General features: G+C 35.8%; 1 long non-coding RNA gene across 1 annotated transcript in view; it reads left to right on the forward strand.

Annotated features, from left to right (window-relative positions):
* Positions 1-849: 849 nt before the first annotated feature.
* Positions 850-21488, forward strand: part of LOC103104879 (uncharacterized) — a 42358-nt gene continuing 21719 nt past the window's right edge. The window contains exon 1 of the long non-coding RNA XR_458849.2: positions 850-1140. This is a non-coding gene — a long non-coding RNA (uncharacterized LOC103104879). The remainder of the gene's footprint in view (positions 1141-21488) is intronic.

Genomic DNA, 21488 nt, shown 5'->3' on the forward strand with positions numbered 1-21488 from the left:
TTCCAACTTATGTAAGTGTTTTTGCCCTTGAACATTTTCAAATAATTCAGGATATTTATCTGATGGTCTTATTTTTCTTAGTCATTAGACCTACTAAGCTGCTTTTTTCATATGTAGACTGTTTTCCTGATATATCTGCCAAAAAATGTCTATCTATATAAGAGGAAGTTCTTTAGATAAAACTAAAAGTATAATGTTTTCTTCTTAGTCACCTTCTGATCTCATTTTTTCCTCTTTGTTTTGCAATATAGCTTTTGGAATGATAATTAATATTATAAACATGAATTGGAGTCTGATTTGGGGGGATATTTTGGGCCTTCATATGGTTCTCTATATTAATTCCTTTCCAAATTATTTCAACATATATCTGTTTAGTATGTTCAATATTCCATACACTCTTTAGCTCTTGGGATGAAATGCAAATTTGTTTTTGTTCATTTTTTTACAGTCACATGCAACTTTATTGTGATTTTTTTTTGCAAAGAAACTAGAGTGGGTGATCATTTCCTTTGTCAGCTCATTTTACAGATAATGTAACTAAGAGAAAAAGGGTTAAGTTAATTTCCCAGAGTAACAAAGTTATGAAGGCAGTGAATGTTTGTGATAAACTTGGGAATCACCTTCTTGCAGGAAATATACATATAAAGTTTCATCATGAAGAAGATGCAGAAAAGGCTGTCATTCACTTAAACAATCACTAGTTTGATGGATAGTCAATATTAAAAGCAGCAAAAACAGATAGCATTTGGGAGGGAACTTGAACAGCCAAGGACAGCTAGGGAGTAAGGCTTCTGCCTTCCCTGGCCTCAATCTCACTGCTACAGGCCTTGGGGACAGGGATGGAAGAAGCAAAGTGAAATCAACAAGGTAACTCCCAAAGGCTTGGCAAACTCACCTTGCTTTCTGAACTTATATCCATGAGGATTTGCCTCCTAGAATCAGCAGGTGAAGGGCCCTGGGAACAGCTTGGAAGGAGAGGATATCACAGAGTCCACAGACACAGAGCTAAAGGGTAGAACCTCAAACTTAGCTGCTAGCAGAGAGACTTTATAGACTCAAGGGACACAGACTGAATGGCTGGTCTAATGCCATCTGGGCCAAGATAGTGGGAGAGTAGGAGTGAGGAAGGAGAATACACTGGTGAGTGTGGTTTTTGAGGGAATGGGGCCCCATGAGCTGTGATTGCTCTCAGAAGAGTGGGTTCTTCAGTTGCTGCCACAGGGGAAAGTGGCTTTTCTGCTGACAAATTATAAGGATGATATGAGAAAATAAGTCTTGTATTAGTACTTTAGAGATAAGAAGTAGAAAAGCTGGTTCAAGAAAGAATTGGAGTTTCAAGCAGAGATGAGTGTCAATTTCAAATATTGGCAGTTATAATGGTTTTTCTTTGGCAGTTGGTCTCTGGCAGTTAGCAGAGTCACACACAGAAACTTGCTCCAAGGGCTTGAGGAGATAATATCTTCCCCCTCCCCCCTCTCACTGTCTGAGATAATGACCTGAAGGAGTTAAGTGTTTTATTTTTCCAACTTGTGAAACACTATTGATTATCTATTATTGTATTTATAAATTGTTTAACTCTGAGAAGACCAAAGAAAGACAAGGTGTTTGGTTTGGACTCTGAATCTGCTAAGGCTCAGAGTCCTAACTTGATTCTTGTTGAGACTCAATCAGTTAGCCTTTATTATTTTTATGGCTTGGAAGTAAATTAAGAATCATAAGGATAAGTGTTAGTTTATTGCAGAATGGGGAAAATTTGGGTTAGTCAGATTAGGAAGGATTAGTGTAGCCTGTGGACACAGGAGAAGAGGTTCCTTATGGAACCAGGGAGTTTTATTTGGGCATCCTTGTGCCTGGCCCTGAAGAGAAGTTCATTTATGAGCTTCACTTCACTTATAAAAGCTGAGGATACTTTGTGTTAACTGGAAAAAACACAGAACTATTAAATAGTCAAAATCACTCTTTAATCAAGGGCAAAAGGGGCTCAACACTAATAGGCTTTGTCAATGTGGAAATCTAGAAATCCCCAGTTTATTTAGTTGGGATGTAGAAACCCCAGGTTTTGACCTTGTCACAGAGTTCTCCCCCTGAGGGAAGGTCCTACTTCACTAGATAATAGACATCCACTTCAGGTGGAAGATAAGCCCCATCTGAAATTGAGTGACTCTTTGGCACTTGTAATATTTAAAAGAGTGGTTGGCATAAACTGTTACCCTGTTGATATGGTTTCAGATCAAAAATATAGTGGTCACCAGGGAAAATTCCCAAATATGAAATATACCCAAGTCAGCTGGGTTTTTATGGAGATTTTAATTAATACAAATAAGGAATTAATAAAAGAGAGAGAGTAAGAGGAAACAATGAGAAAAGAGATAGGCCAGCCTAGGCTTTTAAGCCTTAAGAGAGAGATCAGTCAGTCTATCTACTCACCACAAAATTTGTCCCAAGCAAGATTCTAGTGTTCAGAGAGACCCACCAGTTCAGCTTCAGCAAGCTGAACTGAGTTCAGCCACCAAGACCTTCAAGGCAGCTCTGGGAAGCTGCCTCTTTCAAATTCAGCTTTGGCAAGCTGAATCTCTTTCAGAGACCTCTTTTTAGCTCCTTTTAAAGAGAATTTTCTCCTATGTCACCTCCCCTAAGTTCTCACATCTACCAATCACAGTAGACTTTTCCAAAGGATAGACCATTCTTAATTCCCACCTGAGTAGACTAAACTTCTGAGTAATTCACACCTGAGTAGACTAAACTTTTCTGGGAAGACTGAAATTTCTGAGTAAATTCACACCTCTTTGCAACTTGCAAGTTTGCAAGTTGCCTGACCTTCATAGGTACTTAGCACCTTCCTAAAAATAGACTTAGCTTAAGTGCTTGGCCTCACTATAAGTATGGGTTAAGTACTTTTCATTGTTCAGTAAAGAGTTTACAACTTTATCTTCCCCTAAATTATGCTTAAGTATGGGTGGAGTAGAGTTCTCACATTCCTGACTAAGTCCCTTCATTGTTTAAAATGGGGAATGGTTTTAACCAAGTGTTCTGAAGTAGCATCTGAGAATTTTTAAGATTCACACACTACAGGCCTCTTATCTGTCTCCTAAGCTGAAGGTCCTGAGTTTGATCCTCAGAAAGAGGGTGTGATAAACTGGGAAAGGCTTTTGGAGACTAGATTAGCTATTCCCACCCCAACTATCAGGATGTCTATTGTCTGGTGAAGCAGAACTTTCCCTCAGGGGGAAAACTATCCAGTGACAAGGTCAAAACCTGGGGTTTCTACCTTCCAACTAAGTAAACTGGGGACTTAGATTTCCACGTTGACATTTGTAAGTGCATCAAGCAGGGTATCGAAATCAGCTTATAATTACTAATCAAATGCATTGCTATATTAGTTTTTGTAGACTCAGTTTTATTTTTACAAGTTGTAGGGGCAGAATTGCCTCCCAGATCTGGGTGGAGGGACCTGCGGTTAATCATAGATTGAGGCTTGAGTGGAGACTTAGAGATTATATCAGACCCTGATTTATAAAGACTGAAATAACTAAATAGAGCCCAGGAAATGACAAACACATTAAAAATTCCTGATGGTAACATAACTCAGTATTGTAGGAACCCTGGGACTACAACATAAATCTAATAATTATGTCTATTGGCCTGATGGATACATTTTTACAAATTAAAAAAAAAAGCAACCAAAGGAGAAAGAACTCAACTATTGATAGCTACTATGGGAATAGAAAAAAAACAACAGTACAACCTCAAAGGACATTGAAATAAAAATATCTAATTCAAAATCAGGAAAGAAATACAACAAATGGCCAAGAAGTCAAAAAGAGCTTTTGGAAGAGCTTAAAAAAGATAAAAAAATCAAATGAGAGTGACAAAGTCTGACTCTGGAAACAGCTTCATGGGTCACTGAGCTGGGGTGTGAGGAAAGCTGAGGCTTTTCCTCTGAGCTTTTTTGGGTAGCCTTAGTTAATTTATTAGCCTGCTATGACTTTCATTGAGACTCAAGGTCCTTTTACTTTATAATAAACATCACCTTTCACAGTTGATAGAGCTACTTTTATTAGGCTTGATTCTTTGGAGTAGTCATCTCAATTTTGGCTGTTCCTGAAAGGTTCTCTGCTGTAGATTTTCATTTCCTGTGTAAATAAAAACAAAACCTTGACCCCATATTATTTTAGTAGGTTATTCCAATTCATATTCAGGGCTTACATAACTGAATTAATTTATAAGTGATTCACTGTAACACCAACTGAAACAAAAACTTGGTATGGGGCACAGTCTCATAAGTAAGTAGTGGAACATATTTGCTATACACATTCAAATTTCTGGGGCTTTTATTATTATTTCTTTTTTAAAATTTAATTTAATTGGTTAATTTAGAGTATTTTTCCAGGACTACAAAACTCAAGTTTTTTTCCTCCCCTCCCCCCAACCAACTCCCATAGCCAATGCACAATTCCACTGGGTTTTACATGTGTCATTGGTCAAGACCTAATTCCATATTATTGATATTTGCACTAGGGTGATCATTTAGTGTTTATAACCCCAATCACATCCCCACTGACCCATGTGATCAAGCAGTTGTTTTGCTTTTGTATTTCTACTCCCACTGATCTTCCTCTGAATGTGGATAGTGTTCTTTCTCATAAGTCCTTCAGAATTGTCCTGGATCATTGTATTGCTACTCATAGAGAAGTCTATTACATTTGACTGTACCACAGTGTATATAAGTCTCTGTGTACAAAGTTTTCCTGGTTCTCCTCCTTTCACTCTGCATCAGTTCCTGGAGGTCATTCTAGTTCACATGGAATTCCTCCAGCTTATTATTCCTTTAAACACAATAGTATTCCATCATAACATATACCACAATTTGTTCAGCCATTCCCAAATAGGAGGGCATCCCCTCATTTTCCATTTTTTTTTTGCCACCACAAAGAGCACAGCTAAAAATATTCTTGAACAAGTCATTTACCTTATTATGTCTGTGGGGTACAAACTCAGCAGTGCTATGACTGGATCAAAGGGCAGACAGTCTTTTAGTGCCCTTTGGACATATTTCCAGATTACCCTCCAGAAAGGTTGGATCAATTCACAACTCTACCAGCAATGAATTAATGTCCCAAATTTGCCACATCCCCTCCAGCATTCATTACTTTCCTTTGCTGTCACGTTAGTCAATCTGATAAGTGTGAGATGATACCTCTGAGTTGTTTTGATTTGCATCTCTCTGATTATCATAGATTTGGAACACTTTTCCATGTGCTTATTAATGGTTTTGATTTCTTTGGCTGTAAACTGCCTGTTCATGTCCCTTGCCCATTTATCAATTGGAGAATGGCTTGATTTTTTGTGCAATTGATATAGCTCTTTATAAATCTGAGTAATTAGACCTTTTGTTAGAAGTTTTTGTTATTAAGAGTGTTTCCCAATTTGTTGCTTCCCTTCTAATTTTGGTTACATTGGTTTTGTTTGTACAAAATCTTTTTAATTTGATGTAATCAAAATTGTTTATTTTAGATTTTGTGACTCTTTCTCTGTCTTGCTTGGTTTTAAAGTCTTTCCCTTCCCACAGGTCTGACATGTATACTATTTTGTGTTCACCTAATTTACTTATAGTTTCCTTCTTCATGTTCAAGTCATTCACCCATTCTGAGTTTATCTTGGTGTAGGGTGTGAGGTGTTGATCCAAACCTAATCACTCCCACACTGTATTCCATTTTCCCCAGAAGTTTTTGTCAAATGCTGGATTTTTGTCCCAAAAGCGGGGGTCTTTTGGTTTTTCATAGACTGTCTTCCTGAGGTCACTTACCCCTAGTCTATTTCACTGATCCTCCTTTCTGTTTCTTAGCCAGTACCAAATTCTTTTGATGACCACTGTTTATAGTTAGAGATCTGGGACTGCAAGGCCACCTTCCTTTGTATTTTTTTCATTATTTCCCTGGATATCATTGATCCTTTGTTCTTCCAAATGAACTTTGTTATGTTTTTTTCCTAAATCAGTGAAAAATTTTTTGGAAGTTCAATTGGTATAGCACTAAATAGATAGATAAGTTTGGGTAGGATGTTCATTTTTATTATATTGTCTCATCCTACCCATGAGCAGTTAATGTCTTTCCAATTGCTCAAGTCTACTTTTAATTGTGTGGAGAGTGTTTTGTAGTTGTGTTTATTTAGTCCCTGTTTTTGTCTCAAGAGATAGATTCCTAAGTAATTTATTTTGTCTAAGGTGATTTTGAATGGAATTTCTCTTTCTAATTCCTGCTGCTGAGATGTGTTGGAGATATATAGAAATGCTGATGACTTATGAGGGTTTATTTTATATCCTGCAACTTTGCTAAAGTTGTTGATTATTTCGACTAGCTTTTTGGTTGATTCTCTAGGACTCTTTAAGTAGACCATGTAAACCTTAAAATTCTTTAGACTTATAAATGTTGGAAATTTCACCATTGGGAAATTTCATACTTGGAAAATTTCTTACTGATAGTCTATTGGTATGTGAACCCCATTGGCATGGGAGGTTCCTCCTCCTCCCTTCTTAAGATTACTTTAGGACAGAAAGCTTTTGCTGAACAATGGAAAGGACTTTGACCTATGCTTAAGCATAGAACAGAAATTTCTTTGAGTCATGATTGATTTTAGAATTGATACAATGGAGATACTTGGAATCAATCTCCACCCTACTCAGTCCTAACAGGATTGAGGAAGGGCTGCAGCATAGATCAAAATTTAATTATTCCAATCTCTACCCTACTCAGGTTAACAGGATTTAGAAAGGGCTGTAGCAAAGGATCAAAGATTTAATTATTTGAAAATATGACCTTCAACAGACATGTGAAAGCCAGAGACCTCTGTGTGGTCCTGGGTTAAGCTAGAGCCTCCATTGGCACAGGGAAATTGATGGACAGTGATTGGTAGATGTGAGAACTGAGGGGAGGGAACTTGGATGGTTTCCTTAAAGATAGAGGGGTCTGAAGACTCAGGGGGGTGGTTGAGGAGTTTGTCTGAGTGGTTGAAGTGTGCTCTGAGAAGCTTGCTCTGAAGGAAGCTGAAGGTGGGGGCCTTTGAGACTGTTTCTCCATTTTGGTCACGTGAGTAATAGGGACTGATCTCTTTTCTTTGCCCCAGTTATCTAAGGGCTTGGGTCTTTTGGCCCAGCCTAAACAGAGGGGGTATTTAAGCCCTATTCCCTTCTCTCCCCTTTCACTCTCTCTCTCTCTCTCTCTAATTCCTTTCTTCCTCCTGTTTGTAATTAAACTCTATAAAAGGCTGACGGCTGATTTGAGTTTTCATTTAGGAATTACATAGCTGAATTCCTTGGCGACCTTAAATTAATATATATATATATATATACATATATATATATATATATATATATATATATATATCAGTCTTTTAAAGTGATTTCCTTGTCACAACCATCATATCATCTGCAAAGAGTGATAGCTTGGTCTCCTCATTGCCTATTTTAATACCTTCAAATTCTTTTTCTTCTCTAATTGCTACTTCTAGTGTTTCTAGTACAATCTTAAATAATAGAGGTGATAATGGACTTCCTTGTTTCACTCCTCATCCTTTTGGGGATGCTTCTATTTTATCCTCATTGTATATGATACTTCTTGATGGTTTTTAGATATATACTGTTCTCCAAAGGCACTTCTATTCCTATACTTTCTAGTGTTTTCAATAGGAATGAATATTTTTTTTTCAAAGGCTTATTCTGCATCTATTGAGATAATCATGTGATTTTTGTTGATTTGCTTGATGTTATGGTCAATTATGTAGATAATTTTCCTAATATTAACCCTCCTTCCATTCCTGGTATAAATCCCACCTGATCATAATGAATGACTCTCATAATCACATGCTGGAGTCTTTTTGCTAATATTCTACTTAAAAAAATTTCCATCTATGTTCATTAAGGACATTGGTCTATAGTTTTCTTTCTCTGTTTTTGATCTTCCTAGTTTTGGAATCAGTACAATATTTGTGTCATGAAAGGAATTTGGTAGAACTGTGTCTTTGCAAATTATGTCAAATAGTTTGCATAGTATTGGGATTAGTTGTTCTTTGAGAGTTTGATAGAATTCACTTGTGCATTCATCAGGCCCTGGGAATTTTTTCTCAGGGATTTCTTATGTCTTGTTCAATTTCTTTTTCTGATATGGGGTTATTTAAGAATTATATTTCTTCTTCTGTTAATCTAGGCAATTTATATTATTGTAGGTATTCATCCATATCACCTAGATTGCCATATTTATTGCCATACAATTGGGCAAAATTGTTTCTAATGATTGCCTTAATTTACTCTTCATTAGAGGTAAGCTTTCCCTTTTCATCTTGGATACAGTTAATTTGGTTTTTTTCCTTTCCTTTTTTATTACATTGACCAGTACTTTATCTATTTTATTTGTTTGTTCAAAGAACCATCTTCTAGTCTTATTCATTAATTCAATAGTTCATTCTCTTCTGATTTTAATAATTTTCCTTTAATTTTTAGAGTCTCTAATTTTCATTTGTGGATTTTTAATTTGTTACCTTTCAAGTTTTTTTGATTTGCATGTCTATTTCTTTGACCTTTGCCCTCCTTAATTTGTTAAGATATGAACTCAAGGCTTTAAATTTTTCCCCCTGAGTACTGCTTTGGCTGCATCCCATAGATTTTGATAGGATGTCTTTTCATTGTTATTTTCTTAAATGAAATTATTGTTTCTATGATTTGTTCTTTAACCAGTTTTGGAGAATCATATTATTTAATTTCCAATTAATTTTTTATTTGTCTCTTCATGTTCCCTTACTAATTATTATTTTTATTGCATTGTGATATGAAAAGGTTGCATTTATTATTTGTTCTTTTTTGCACTTATTTGCCATATTTTTATGCCCTAGAACATGATCAATATTTCTGCATGTACCATGTGCTGCTGAAAAGAAAATGTATTCCTTTTTGTCCCTATTTGTTTTTCTCCACATATCTATTAACACTAAATTTTCCAAGATTTCATTCACATCTCTTACCTCTTTTTTATTTATTTTTTGGTTTGATTTATCTAGATCTGATAGAGGAAGGTTCAGGTCTCCCACCAGTATAGGTTTACTATCTATTTCCTCCTTTAACTCCACTAATTTCTCCTTTAGAAATTTGGATGCTATACCATTTGGTGCATACATGTTAATTACTGATATTTCCTCATTGTCTAAACTGCTTTTTATCAGGATATAATTACCATCCCTATCTCTTTTAATCAGATCTATTTTTATTTTGGCTTTGTTAGATATCATGATTGCATCTTCTGCCTTCTGTTTCTCAGTTGAGGCCCAATACATGTTGCTCCAACCTTTTATCCTCATTCTGTGGGTGTCTACCTGCATTTTGTGTGTTTCTTTTAGGCAAAACATGGTAGGATTTTGGTTTCTGATACATTCTCCTATTTGCTTTTGTTTTATGGATGAGTTAATTGCATTCACATTCAGAGTTATAACTACCTCTTTATTCCCCAACATTTTGAAATCCTCTCCTAATTCTGCCCTTTCTTGTTTTGATATATGTTTTTAAATCAGTGGTTTGCTTTTAATCAGTCCCCCTAATCTCCACCCTTATTATATTTCCCTTTCTGCTCCCTCCTTTTTTGTTACTTTCTCATTTTTAGTGTCTATTAAGTTCCCTTCCCACACCTTTTCCCCTCCTTTTTTTGTACTCCCCACTTCACTCCTCCCTTATTTTTTCCCTTCTCACTTTCCCTGTATAGATCTAGATGCACTTCCCTTTCAGAATTGATTTCACTGAGAGTCAGTTTAAGTATTTCCTATTAGCACTCTCTTCCTCTCCTTATAATAGTATTCTTCCCCTCCCCTTCCCATGCACCCCTTTGTGTGATATCGATTATTCCATTCCTCTTATTCCTTCAAGTTTCTCTTTATGCCATATTCTACTCCCCCTCCCTTTTTCTTTTTCTTTTTTTGCATATCATCTTAGACCACATATTTCCCCATTCGTTAATTATGAATGATTCTTTTTTTTTACTTTAAACATTATTTTATTTGGTCATTTCCAAACATTATTCATTGGAAACAAAGATTATTTTCTTTTCCTCCCCCCCACCCCCTTCCCACCACCTCTCCCATAGCCGACGCACAATTCCACTGGGATTCAAATGTGTTCTTGGTTCGAACCCATTTCCATGTTGTTTGTATTTGCATTAGAGTGTTCATTTAGAGTCTCCCCTCAGTCGTATCCCCTACCCCCCCTAGTCAAGCAGTTGCTTTTCCTCGGTGTTTTTACTCCCATAGTTTATCCTCTGCTTGTGGATAGTGTTTTTCAGATCCCTGCAGATTGTTCAGGGACATTGCATTGACACTAATGGAGAAGTCCATTACCTTTGATTGTACCACAGTGTATTAGTTTCTGTGTATAATGTTTTCCTGATTCTGCTCCTTTCACTCTGCATCACTTCTTGGAGGATGTTCCAGTCTCCGTGGAATTCCTCTACTTTATTATTCCTTTTAGCACAATAGTATTCCATCACCAACATATACCCTAGTCCCCTCCCTTGATATATTTCCCTTTCTAGCCCCTCCATTTTTATGCTCCCTTCCCTTCCCCCCTCTCCTTCCCTCCCTTTTTTCCCTCGGTGTTTTTACTCCCATAGTTTATCCTCTGCTTGTGGATAGTGTTTTTCAGATCCCTGCAGATTGTTCAGGGACATTGCATTGACACTAATGGAGAAGTCCATTACCTTTGATTGTACCACAGTGTATTAGTTTCTGTGTATAATGTTTTCCTGATTCTGCTCCTTTCACTCTGCATCACTTCTTGGAGGATGTTCCAGTCTCCGTGGAATTCCTCTACTTTATTATTCCTTTTAGCACAATAGTATTCCATCACCAACATATACCCTAGTCCCCTCCCTTGATATATTTCCCTTTCTAGCCCCTCCATTTTTATGCTCCCTTCCCTTCCCCCCTCTCCTTCCCTCCCTTTTTATACTCCCCCCCACACTCCTTGATTTTCCTTTCTTTCTTACCCTGTTGGATAAGATAGAATTCAGGATCCCAATGGATCTAGATGTTCTTCCCCCTCAGATTTGATTTCACTGAGAGTAAGGTTTAAGTAATTCCACTTCACACACTCTTCCTCTCCTTCTCATATGAATGTTCTTCCCCTCCCCTTCCCATGTGTATCTTTGTATGGGAAAGATTATTCTATTTAGTCCCCCCCCATATCTTGAAGTAAATGTTAGTATTATTGATAATTCCCCCCTCCCTTTTTCTTTCTTTGCTCCCCCTTTCACCAAATCTTCTTCATGCCCCAATCTTTCCCTATGCATGATTCTTCTAACTACTCTTATGATGCATACAATTTTTCAGAGTTACATAATACATTTTTCCCACATATTAATGTATATAATTTGATATAAATGTAGTCCCTATAGAAGAGAGTTTGGCTTAAAAAAATAAGATTCATCTCCTTTTCCCTTTCTTTCATATATACCTTTTCATGTTTCTCTTGCTTTCTGTGATTGGATATCAAAATTTCCACTAAGTTCTGGTCTTTTCTTAGCAAATGCTTGGACATCTTCTATTTTGTTGAATGCCCATACTTTCCCCTGGAAGTATATAGTCAGTTTTGCTGCGTAGTTGATTCTCGGTTGGAGACCCAGTTCTCTTGCCTTTCTAAATATTGTGTTCCATGCTTTGCAGTCTCTTAGTGTTTTGGCCACTAAGTCCTGTGTGATCCTTATGGGAGCCCCCCTAAAACTGAAGCTCGTCTTCTTGGCTTCTTGTAGGATTTTCTCCTTTTCTTGGAAGCTCTTGAATTTGGTGATTGCATTCCTGGGGGTTGTCTTTTAGGGATTTAGTATAGAGGGTGTTCTATGAACCCTTTCTATTTCTCTTTTGCCCCCTTGCTCCAGAACATGTGGGAAGTTTTCTTCTATAATCTCCTGTAGAATAGCATCCAGGTTTATGTTTATCTCTTGTTTTTCGGGGAGACCAATAATTCTCAGGTTGTCTCTTCTTCCTCTGTTTTCCAAGTCTGTGACCTTTTTTTTAAACCCTTACCTTCCATCTTGGAGTCAATACTGTGTATTGGCTCCAAGGCAGAAGAATGGTAAGGGCTAGGCAATGGGGGTCAAGTGACTTGCCCAGGGTCACACAGCTAGGAAATGGCTGAGGCTGGATTTGAACCTAGGACCTCCTGTCTCTAGGCCTGGTTCTCAATCCACTGAGAAACCCAGCTGCCCCTTGTCTGTGACCTTTTCAGTGAGATATTTTATGTTTTCTTCTAATTCATTAATTTTTTGGCTTTGCTTTATTGATTCTTGTTGTTTTGTAATCTCTCTGTCTTCCATTTGCTTAATTCTGGTCGTTAGGGACTGGTTTTGCTTTTCAGCTTTGTCTGCCCTTCTATTAGATGCTTCCAGCTCCTTCTCCAATTGTGAAGTCTTGTCTATCAGGCTGCTGATCTCTTTCTCCCACTTTTTTTTTTCCCAAAAGATTTTCATCTTTTGGGTAAGCTCCAGTTTGAGATCTTCCAGAGCTTGTGGATAGTTTCCATTTTGGGAGGCATGTTCTGATTTTGTTTGGATTTCATACTCATTCTCTTCTTTTCCTTGGGTACTCCTTCCATAAAAGTTTTCAATAGTCACTTCCCCCACCCCCCTTTCTTCTTGGAGGCTTGATTTTGGGCCATGTAAGCCATCCCTTTGGTGGTTATTCCACTTTCTTTTTTGGTCTGGGGTCTGGGTGATATGGGTGGGTTTTCTGTGAATTTAGGTTGCCCCAGACTAGTTCTTCCCAGCCTTTGAGGTTTCTTAGAGCTTGGGGCCCCTGTGTTCAGCCTAACCACCCAGGTGATCAGCACGGCCCACCCAGGTGTTCAGCTCCGCCCAGGTGCTCAGAGCAGCCTCCCTGGAGTTCAACTCTGCAACTACCTGTGCTCAGCACAGGATACTCCCATGAAACCTCCCTGAGATGTCATTTCCTTGCATTCTTTAGATCCCAAGGACCCTTGTGTACCCCCCCCAGATAGAGACGCTCCTCACTCACTCTCTGTCCCAGTGAGCACTCTGATATCTTACTCTGGTTTGTTGGGGGGGGGGGCGGGGGGAGGGGGACGGCTCCATTCACGTTTTTATGCAAGCTTTTCCTCCTCCTTATAGTGTGTAAAATTTTCAAACCCCACATATGTTTGTTTCTGTGGGGTACTGGAGAGTCCCTCCATTCTTCCAAAGGTGATTTTTATGCTCTTTTGAGGTAGTGTATTTCGTTCAGTTCCGGGGAGGGGAAGCAAGTCGTGTCTAGATTGCAGCCATGTTTACCCAGAAGTCCATGAATGATTCTTCTAATTATTATAATGGTGAATATAATTTTTGAGCATTGCAAATAATTTTTTTCATACATTAATATAAATATTTCGATCTTATTGTAGCCATTAAAGAAGAACATTTAAATAAAAATCATTCCCTCCCTTTTATTTCTCTTTCTTATTTGCCTTTTCATGTTTATCCTGATCTTTGTGTTTGGATATCAAACTTTCCACTTAGTTCTGGTCTTTTCTTTACAAATACTCAGAAATCTTCTATTTTGTTTAATGCCCATACTTTCTCCTGGAAGTATATTGTCAGTTTTGTTGGATAGGTGATCCTTGGTTGAAGACCCAATTCTCTTGCCTTTATGAATATCATATTCCAAGTCTTGAGATCCTTTAGTGTAGAAACTGACAGGTCTTATTTGATCTTGTCCTTGATATCTGAATTGTCTCTTTTTGACTTCTTGTAAATTTTTTTTTTCCTTAGCTTGTAAGCTCTTAAATTTGGCAATTATATTCCTGGGGGTTGTCTTCTGTGAATTTAGTGTAGAGTATTTTCTATAAACTTTTTCAATGTCTATTTTCCCTTCTTATTCAAGAACATCAAGGTATTTTTCTTGGGTAATGTCTTATAGTATGATGTCAATGGTTCTGTTTATTTCTGGCTTTTCAGGTAGACCAATGATTCTCAAATTGTCTCTTCTAGACCTGTTTTCTTGGTCAGTCATTTTCTCAGTGAGATACTTCATGTTTCCTTCTATTTTGTCAGTCTTTTGATTTTGCTTTATTAACTCTTGCTGTTTTGTGAGATCATTGTCTTATAATTCCCCAGTTCTGGTCTTTAAAGACTGGTTTTCCACTATAACCTTTTGACTTTCCACTATAATCTTTTGATTTTCCTTTTCATTTTGGTCTATCCTGCTTTTCATGGTTTCCAGTTGTTTAATTTTGGTCTCTAATTTATTTATCATTTCATTTGGTTTTGGGGCTTCTTTCTCCAGTTGCAAGTTCCTGTCTTTCAAACTGTTATTTTCTTTTTGAACTATTTATCACTTTTCTTGCCAATATTCTTCCATCTTTTTCTTAATCTCTGATTTAAATTCTTTAAGAGCTTGTGGCCAGTTTCCATTTTTTGGAAGTTTTGGATGCATTTATTTGTATGTCCTCTTCTGCTATTTCCTCTGTAGTCTGGATGTTTTGTCCATAAAAATTATCCAGTGTTAATGCCTTATTCCTGTTTTTATTGCTCTTAAAATGTTGTTTTTCCTGGGCATTGTTTGTCATCACTATGGTGGCTTTTCTTCCCTTTCTAGTCAGAAGTCTGAGTGAGGAGGGCAGGCTCTCTGTGTATGGAGTTAAGGAGGGTATTTTTTCCCCTCAGGCCACCTCTGGAGTCTCCACAGCTTCTATTGTTTGCAGCTCTTCTCTACACTCTCTCTGCTCCCAAGATTTGTGCTCTTCTCTCTGTTGGAGTCTCAGGTCTAGCCTCTCTCTGGGGTAAGTCTTTGGTGGTCTTAGTCAGCTGCCAAGGACCTAGATGTGCCCCTCACTCACTCTCTGATTCTAGCACATGCTGGCTCTCAGTCTAGCACACTGGATCCATAGGTGTGGTGGTGGAGAGTAGATCAGCTTGCATTTTGGAGGAAGCTCTTTTTACCCCCGTATAGTATGGAAATGCCCAAACCCTACATATCTTCAATGTGGTGCCCTACTGAGGAGTCCCTTCGTTCATATGAATTTGTTTTTTTTTTTTTTGGCCTTTTGAGGTAGTCTATATCAATAGGCTCTGAGGAGAGGTATATTCCCGAGTCTAAACTGAAGTCATATTTACCCAGAAGTCTCAGTTATTATTTCACTTTGTTTTTATTATAACATTTTGCTTTGAAAGGAAAAAGCAGGGAAAGGATTAAATGCTGTTTGTCTTCAGGTAAGAATCAGGGTTATTAATCAGTCATGACTTTCCTTTTCAATGGTGGATACAGTTCAATAATCTAACAGACTGCTATACCTGAGTTCAAAACTCAAAATTAATATTAGATGCAATTCCAATGCCTTTTACTTTAAACAACAAATCTCACCACTTGCATCTTGAATTGAAAAGCTTCCCTAATTTATGTATGAAAAGTTTTGATTTTTCAATTCATGATAACCAATTTTTCTTTCCAATAATATTCCAGTTTTTTCTGAGTTTCAGTACTGACTAAAAATGCTTAAACTATCTGTCAGTTCTTCCCAATTTATACAGAAGAAGGGTTAACAATTTTGTTTGGAGTTAAGTTTCCATTAACATGATCTTGATTAATGATAGCTAGTACAGGGGCTGGTTAGCAACTTAGAAGAGAATCAACATTAACATAATATTTTTTGGATACTATCATAGTCAATTTACCTTAAACTTTTGGTTTTGAATTTACTGTTAAGAAGTGGTTAATAAACTTGTAATTTAATTGTCAATAATCAACAATCTTTATTCCAAATCGTATATGATTTCGAGGCTAGTCAATCTTTTCTGATCAAATGCATTATTTATTTACATTGTTTACATATCACATTTGTCCTTATTCAATTCAGGTGAAAAATTAATTTTCTTTACAATATAGCTGCACACATGCTTCATTTTTATACATAATTACTGATTAACAAATTGTATTTCAATGCATGTTAGTCTTCAACGGCATTTCACAATAACAGAATAAGAACTTCTTTTTTCCTTAATATCTTTAATTTTTACATTTTTTTGTCTCAGTTCCAGTTTACTCACATAACTTTTTTAGGGATGGTCAGACAGTCAGTACAGTAGGCATTATTTGATTAAAATTCTTAATTTTAAATTTTATTTTCAAGCTGCCACAATAGATGTTAATTTTTGTTTTTTTTTTTTTGGAAATACTTTTTTGAATAAGGATAACCATTTAAACTGAACCAAAAAATTTTATAGGATATAAAATCATTTTTTAACTTTGAAATTTAATAAAATTGAAATTTTTGAAATTTTTAAAATTTAGAAGAGTTTAGGAAATTCTGAAATAATTTTTCTTTGTATTAACTGTCTACATTTTTTCATTTTATAAGTAAATAAAATGTTTAATTTAAACCAATTTTTCTTTAAACTAATTCTTTTTGATGTTTTACTTTTTTACTACTTATATTAGTAATATCTGCAGTTTCCCCCTTTTTTTATTTTAAATTTGCACTCTAATTGTGGTGAATTAGGAAAACCTGCATTTTTGAACAGTATCATAGATGTTATAAAGTTGATATTAACTTCTTATTCATCTTTGTACTTTACAGAGCTTGAATTGGCACAAATTTCTTAAGTATTTACATTCTTCAGTGGTCACTGTTCCTGTCTAAGTATGCATTTTACAGTTGGATGTTCTATATTAGTTGTTCTTACACATAATTACATTTTAACAAATTGCAGATTAGTCTTTAAGTCATGAATTTCTTCTCATATGTTGCACATACTTTTAAAATGGTTTTTGTTCTAATTTAGTACAATGCTATTTAAATGTCCAATACATAATATGCCAAATTTTTAATGCACATATCATTTTTATATTCCCAATTTTTGAAACTATAATGTTAATTATGTTTTTACTTGTTGCTTAACATAATAGTACATGTTTTAGAGTAACAATTTCTATCCAAAACTTAGATCATACAAAATCTTCTTCATGTTACATCACATCTTTTAATAAGTTGATATTGAATTCTTATATGCTTTATACTCTTTTTTTTTTTGCAGTTCTCAAATTCAATTTGACAAGCATTTTTGGGAAGTCTAATATTTCAAATCTGTACTCATACATTGAAAGTTCTAAATAATTTACTATAATTTTTGTATATTTTAAAACTTAGCTCAAATTCTATTTTTAACTGGTAGCTATCACAAATGAATGAATTTACACTGTACCATCAGTACCTATTTAAATCATTAGCAAATCTTTAAAGTTATATAGATATATAATTATATAAAGTTCTTATTTTTTCTCCTTCTCCTTCTACTGAGAAAGCAGGGAAGAAAAAAATACTGAACATATATTTTTACCTTTGTTCTCTGTTGGCATCTTGTAATTATGGGATCAAATTATCCCTTTCTTGTCTTTATCATTTCTACCCTCTTCCCCTTGTGGCCAGCAGGGAGGGGAGAGAAGAGATGTCTTGCAAGTTTGTATGTTGGTCCTTTACGTGTAACTAATTAAATTATCTTAAAGTTTAGGAAATTGAAAAATCCATACAATTATTGTTTCTTTACTTTCCCAAATGGCCTCTGCCTGTCTTCTCCATTCTTCTGGAACAAATGGAAAAGGCAGGCAGAGGTTTATTTTTCCCAAAATGTAACCCTCCCATTGTGTGCACAGACAACATATAGACAACACAGACATATCATGGAACATAGCACATAGACTGATAACAGAGACAGAGCATATACATCCTGGGTCTTTTCATGCATACTCTGACAACATAGAACATAAAATGGGGTACTAGATTTTTCATTTCATCTTGGCATAAAGATCGTCTTGTTACAAATCATATATGCACCACTAAAGAAACCTGTGGAAAAAAGGAAGCTCATTAATAACGAAGAGAAAATAAAAGAATGTTTGTGGGATAAGAAAATTGGAATTGTCTGGGATAAGATATAACAGACTTTTTCACATTTCAAGAGTTAGTCAGAAAAGGGGTTAACTTTTTGTAAGTGGTTAGAGCTGATATTTGACAAATCTTAGTTCTAAATTACTTTTCAAGCTCATTAAGATTTTCTAAAACATACTTTTCTTCTATACTTTTCTCCGGAGAAATTGAGGGGTTTTCTGAGACAGCAGCAAGGGAAAGAGTAAAGTTTCAACTAACCTGCAGTAAGATTTAATTTATAGTTAAGTCTTAACTATATCTCCTAGCAATTTTTTGAAAGGAACTAAGACTTTAAAAAATGTTCTGGGGTTATTATTAAGAGGCTGTGGGCAGGACTAATTTTTCTGGCTCAGAAAAAAAGGTGGAGTAGCTAGCCACTTCTGGAAAGGGGAGGGGGGTAAAGAAAAACTTTTGCCTTTTTGAATTTTGCCATTTCTGAGAGACTGCCTTATGTATGAGTAGTTTTAAATCTCCTTTATGCTTTTCACCTCTCTGACTTCTTAAAGGGACCTGGTCTAATGGCAGTGTTAAAAAAAAATATGTGTATAGATCCCATAGTTTTACTCCTGGCTGTAAAATGCTTTTCTTGCCTCCTCCTCTCCCCCCCCCCCCCAAGCTTTTTGCCTAACAGAAAGAGAAGAAAGAGTACTTCTTAACCTGGAAAAATTTCTGTATCTGCTGACTGAGAACTTATGGCATGCATAATGACAGAGTCTGACTCTGGAAACAGCTTCATGGGTCACTGAGCCAGCATGCAAGGGATGCATTTTGGGCTTAGAGAAGGGTCTGAGCTGATTAAGAACTATGCAGACAGCTGATAATATGTAGTCACAAGAAACACACTTAAAATCAGAGATATTTATAGAGTAGAAATGAAGGGCTATAACAGAATGTTCTATGACTCAGATGATACAAAGAAAGTAGGGGTAGAAGTCATGATGCCAGGCAAAGTTAAAGCTGAAATAGATATGATCAAAAGAGATAAACAGGAAACAACATTATGTTTATAAGTACCATAGAGAATGAAGAATTATCAATATTGGGCCTGTATGCACCAAATGTTAGAGCATCCAAACATTTAAAGGAAAAAATAAATGAGTTACAGATGGAAATATATAGAAATTGAATAATAGTGGGAAAATTTAATCCCATCATCTCGAAACTAGATAAAATTAACCCCCCCCCAAAAAGAAAGAATTTGAAGAGATGAGGAGAATCTTAAGTAAGTTAACTGTGATGGACATGTGGAGATAATTGAATAGGAACAGAAATGAGTACATCTTTTCAATAGTACATGGTACCTTCAGAAAAAACTGACCATATATTAGGGCATAAAAATATTATAGTTAAAAGCAGAAAAACAGAATATTAAATGCAACCTACTAATACCACAACAAAACAAAAACTGTATTCATTAACAGACAAAAGTAAAAGCTAATTTGAGACACAATATCTTAATTCTAATGAGTGAGTCAGTTAACAAATTATTGAAGCAAATAATTTCGTAAAGAGAATGACAATAAATGAGGAAACATACCAAAACTTAGGGGATACAGCAAAGCAGGAGAAGAAATTTGATCGCTAGTTGTTTAAATTAACAAAAGAGAGAAAGAAAACATCAATGAATTGGGAATACAATATAAAACTATAAAAAGAAACAATTAAAAATTCCCAACTAAACACCAAAGTAAAAATTATAAAAATCAAAAGTGAGGTCAATAAAATTGAGTGTAAGATAACTATTGAGTTAATAAATAAATCCAGGAGTTGGTTGTTTTTTATTATTCCAAATGTTTACAAATCTAAACAAAACAAGTATTTCCATATATAAAGAAAATGAAGATACAAATAAAATCACAGATTGATATATTTAACTTATTTTTCTGCATAACTACGTGTGAATTTCAAAACTACTCCACCCTATTCAGACCATTTTTTAGAAGATCAGATTTAGTTATTTCCTGATCAATAACCATAGAGATACTTGGAATAACAGAATCAGATCTTGGAAACTACAATCTTCACCCTACTCAGTGTAACAAGATTAGGAAGGGCTGTAGCAAACTCAAGATTTAATTATTTGAGAATATGGTCTTCAAAAGACATGTCCAAAAAAGGACAGACCTCTGGGCCATCTTAGGTCAAGCTAGAGCCACCATTGGCACATGTGAGACACAGGAAGTGAGGTAGAGAACTGCCTCAGGAGTTCTCAGGACTTCCTGTGAGGAGGGAGAGAGTCAGTTCGAGGCTGGTGCTTGGAGTTGGAGGAGCCCCGTGGACTGCTTTCCTTCAGATTGGTCACGTGAGTGATAAGGATTGATCCCTTTCTCTGTCTTGGGTATCCAAGGCCTTAAAGCCTGCTTTGGCTCAGCCTGAGGCAGAGTGGGTCTGAGTTAAATTTCTTTCCTTCTCTCCCTTTTCCTTCTCTCTCTCTCTCTCTCTCTCTCTCTCTCTCTCTCTCTCTCTCTCTCTCTCTCTCTCTCTCTCTCTCTCTCTCTCTCTCTCTCTCTCTCTCTTTCCCTCTAATACTTTCTTCCTCCTGTTGTAATTAAAACACCACAAAAAATTTGGCAGCTGACTTGAGTGTTTCATTTAGGAATTACATAAGTGAATTCCTTGGCAACCTTAAATTAATATATATCAGTCTTTTAAAGTGATTTCAATAACACATACATAATGTACAGACTTCTCAACTTCAAATAGAGTAATTTCATGGAAGTCAATATGTTCACACAAATTAGGTCTTGCATAATTTATCTTTCTGTCCACTTTCTGAAGGTAACATTCAAAATTTATTTTTTCTAGTATTCGTTTTGTGGCCATGTTTAAAGGTCTGATTTTACTTATTTCACAGTTCATTATCTCATATAGCTCTTTCCTTGTTTTTATTTTTAAAAAATTAGCTTCTTAATCTATCTTATGACACAGTAGTATTCCATCACAATCATACACCACAGTGCTTTGTTTATTTTGTTTTTTTTTTGCTATCATTCTCCAATCAATAGGCATCTCCTCAGTTTTCAATTCTTTGCCACCAGAAAGAGAGATGCTATAAATACTTTGGAACAAATGGGTCCTTATCTTATTTCCCTTATCTCCTTGAGAAACAGACTTATCTGGGTCTAAGGATATACAGAGTTTTGTAACTCTCTGTGAATAATTCCAAATTGCTCTCCAAAATGACTGGATCAGTTCACAGTGCCATTAATAGTGAATTCATGTCCATATTTCCCCTCATTCCCTCCAATATTTGTCACTTTGCCCTTTGGTTATTTTCTTTATTTTTAAAAAAATTGTTTAATTAATAAATGTAGAATATTTTTCCATGGTTACATGATTCATGTTTTTCCCTCCTGTCCTCCCTACCCCCACCTAGAGCCAACAAGCAATTCCACTTAGTTTTACATGTGTCCTTGTTCAAAACTCATTTCTATATTATTAATATTAACAATAGAGTGATCATTTAAAGTCAACATCCCCAATTATATTCCTATTGAACCATGTAATCAACAATGTTTTTCTTCTCCTTTTCTACTCCCATAGTTAT

The sequence above is a fragment of the Monodelphis domestica genome, chromosome 1 (genome assembly GCF_027887165.1).
Source record: "Monodelphis domestica isolate mMonDom1 chromosome 1, mMonDom1.pri, whole genome shotgun sequence".
Taxonomy (NCBI): domain Eukaryota; kingdom Metazoa; phylum Chordata; class Mammalia; order Didelphimorphia; family Didelphidae; genus Monodelphis; species Monodelphis domestica.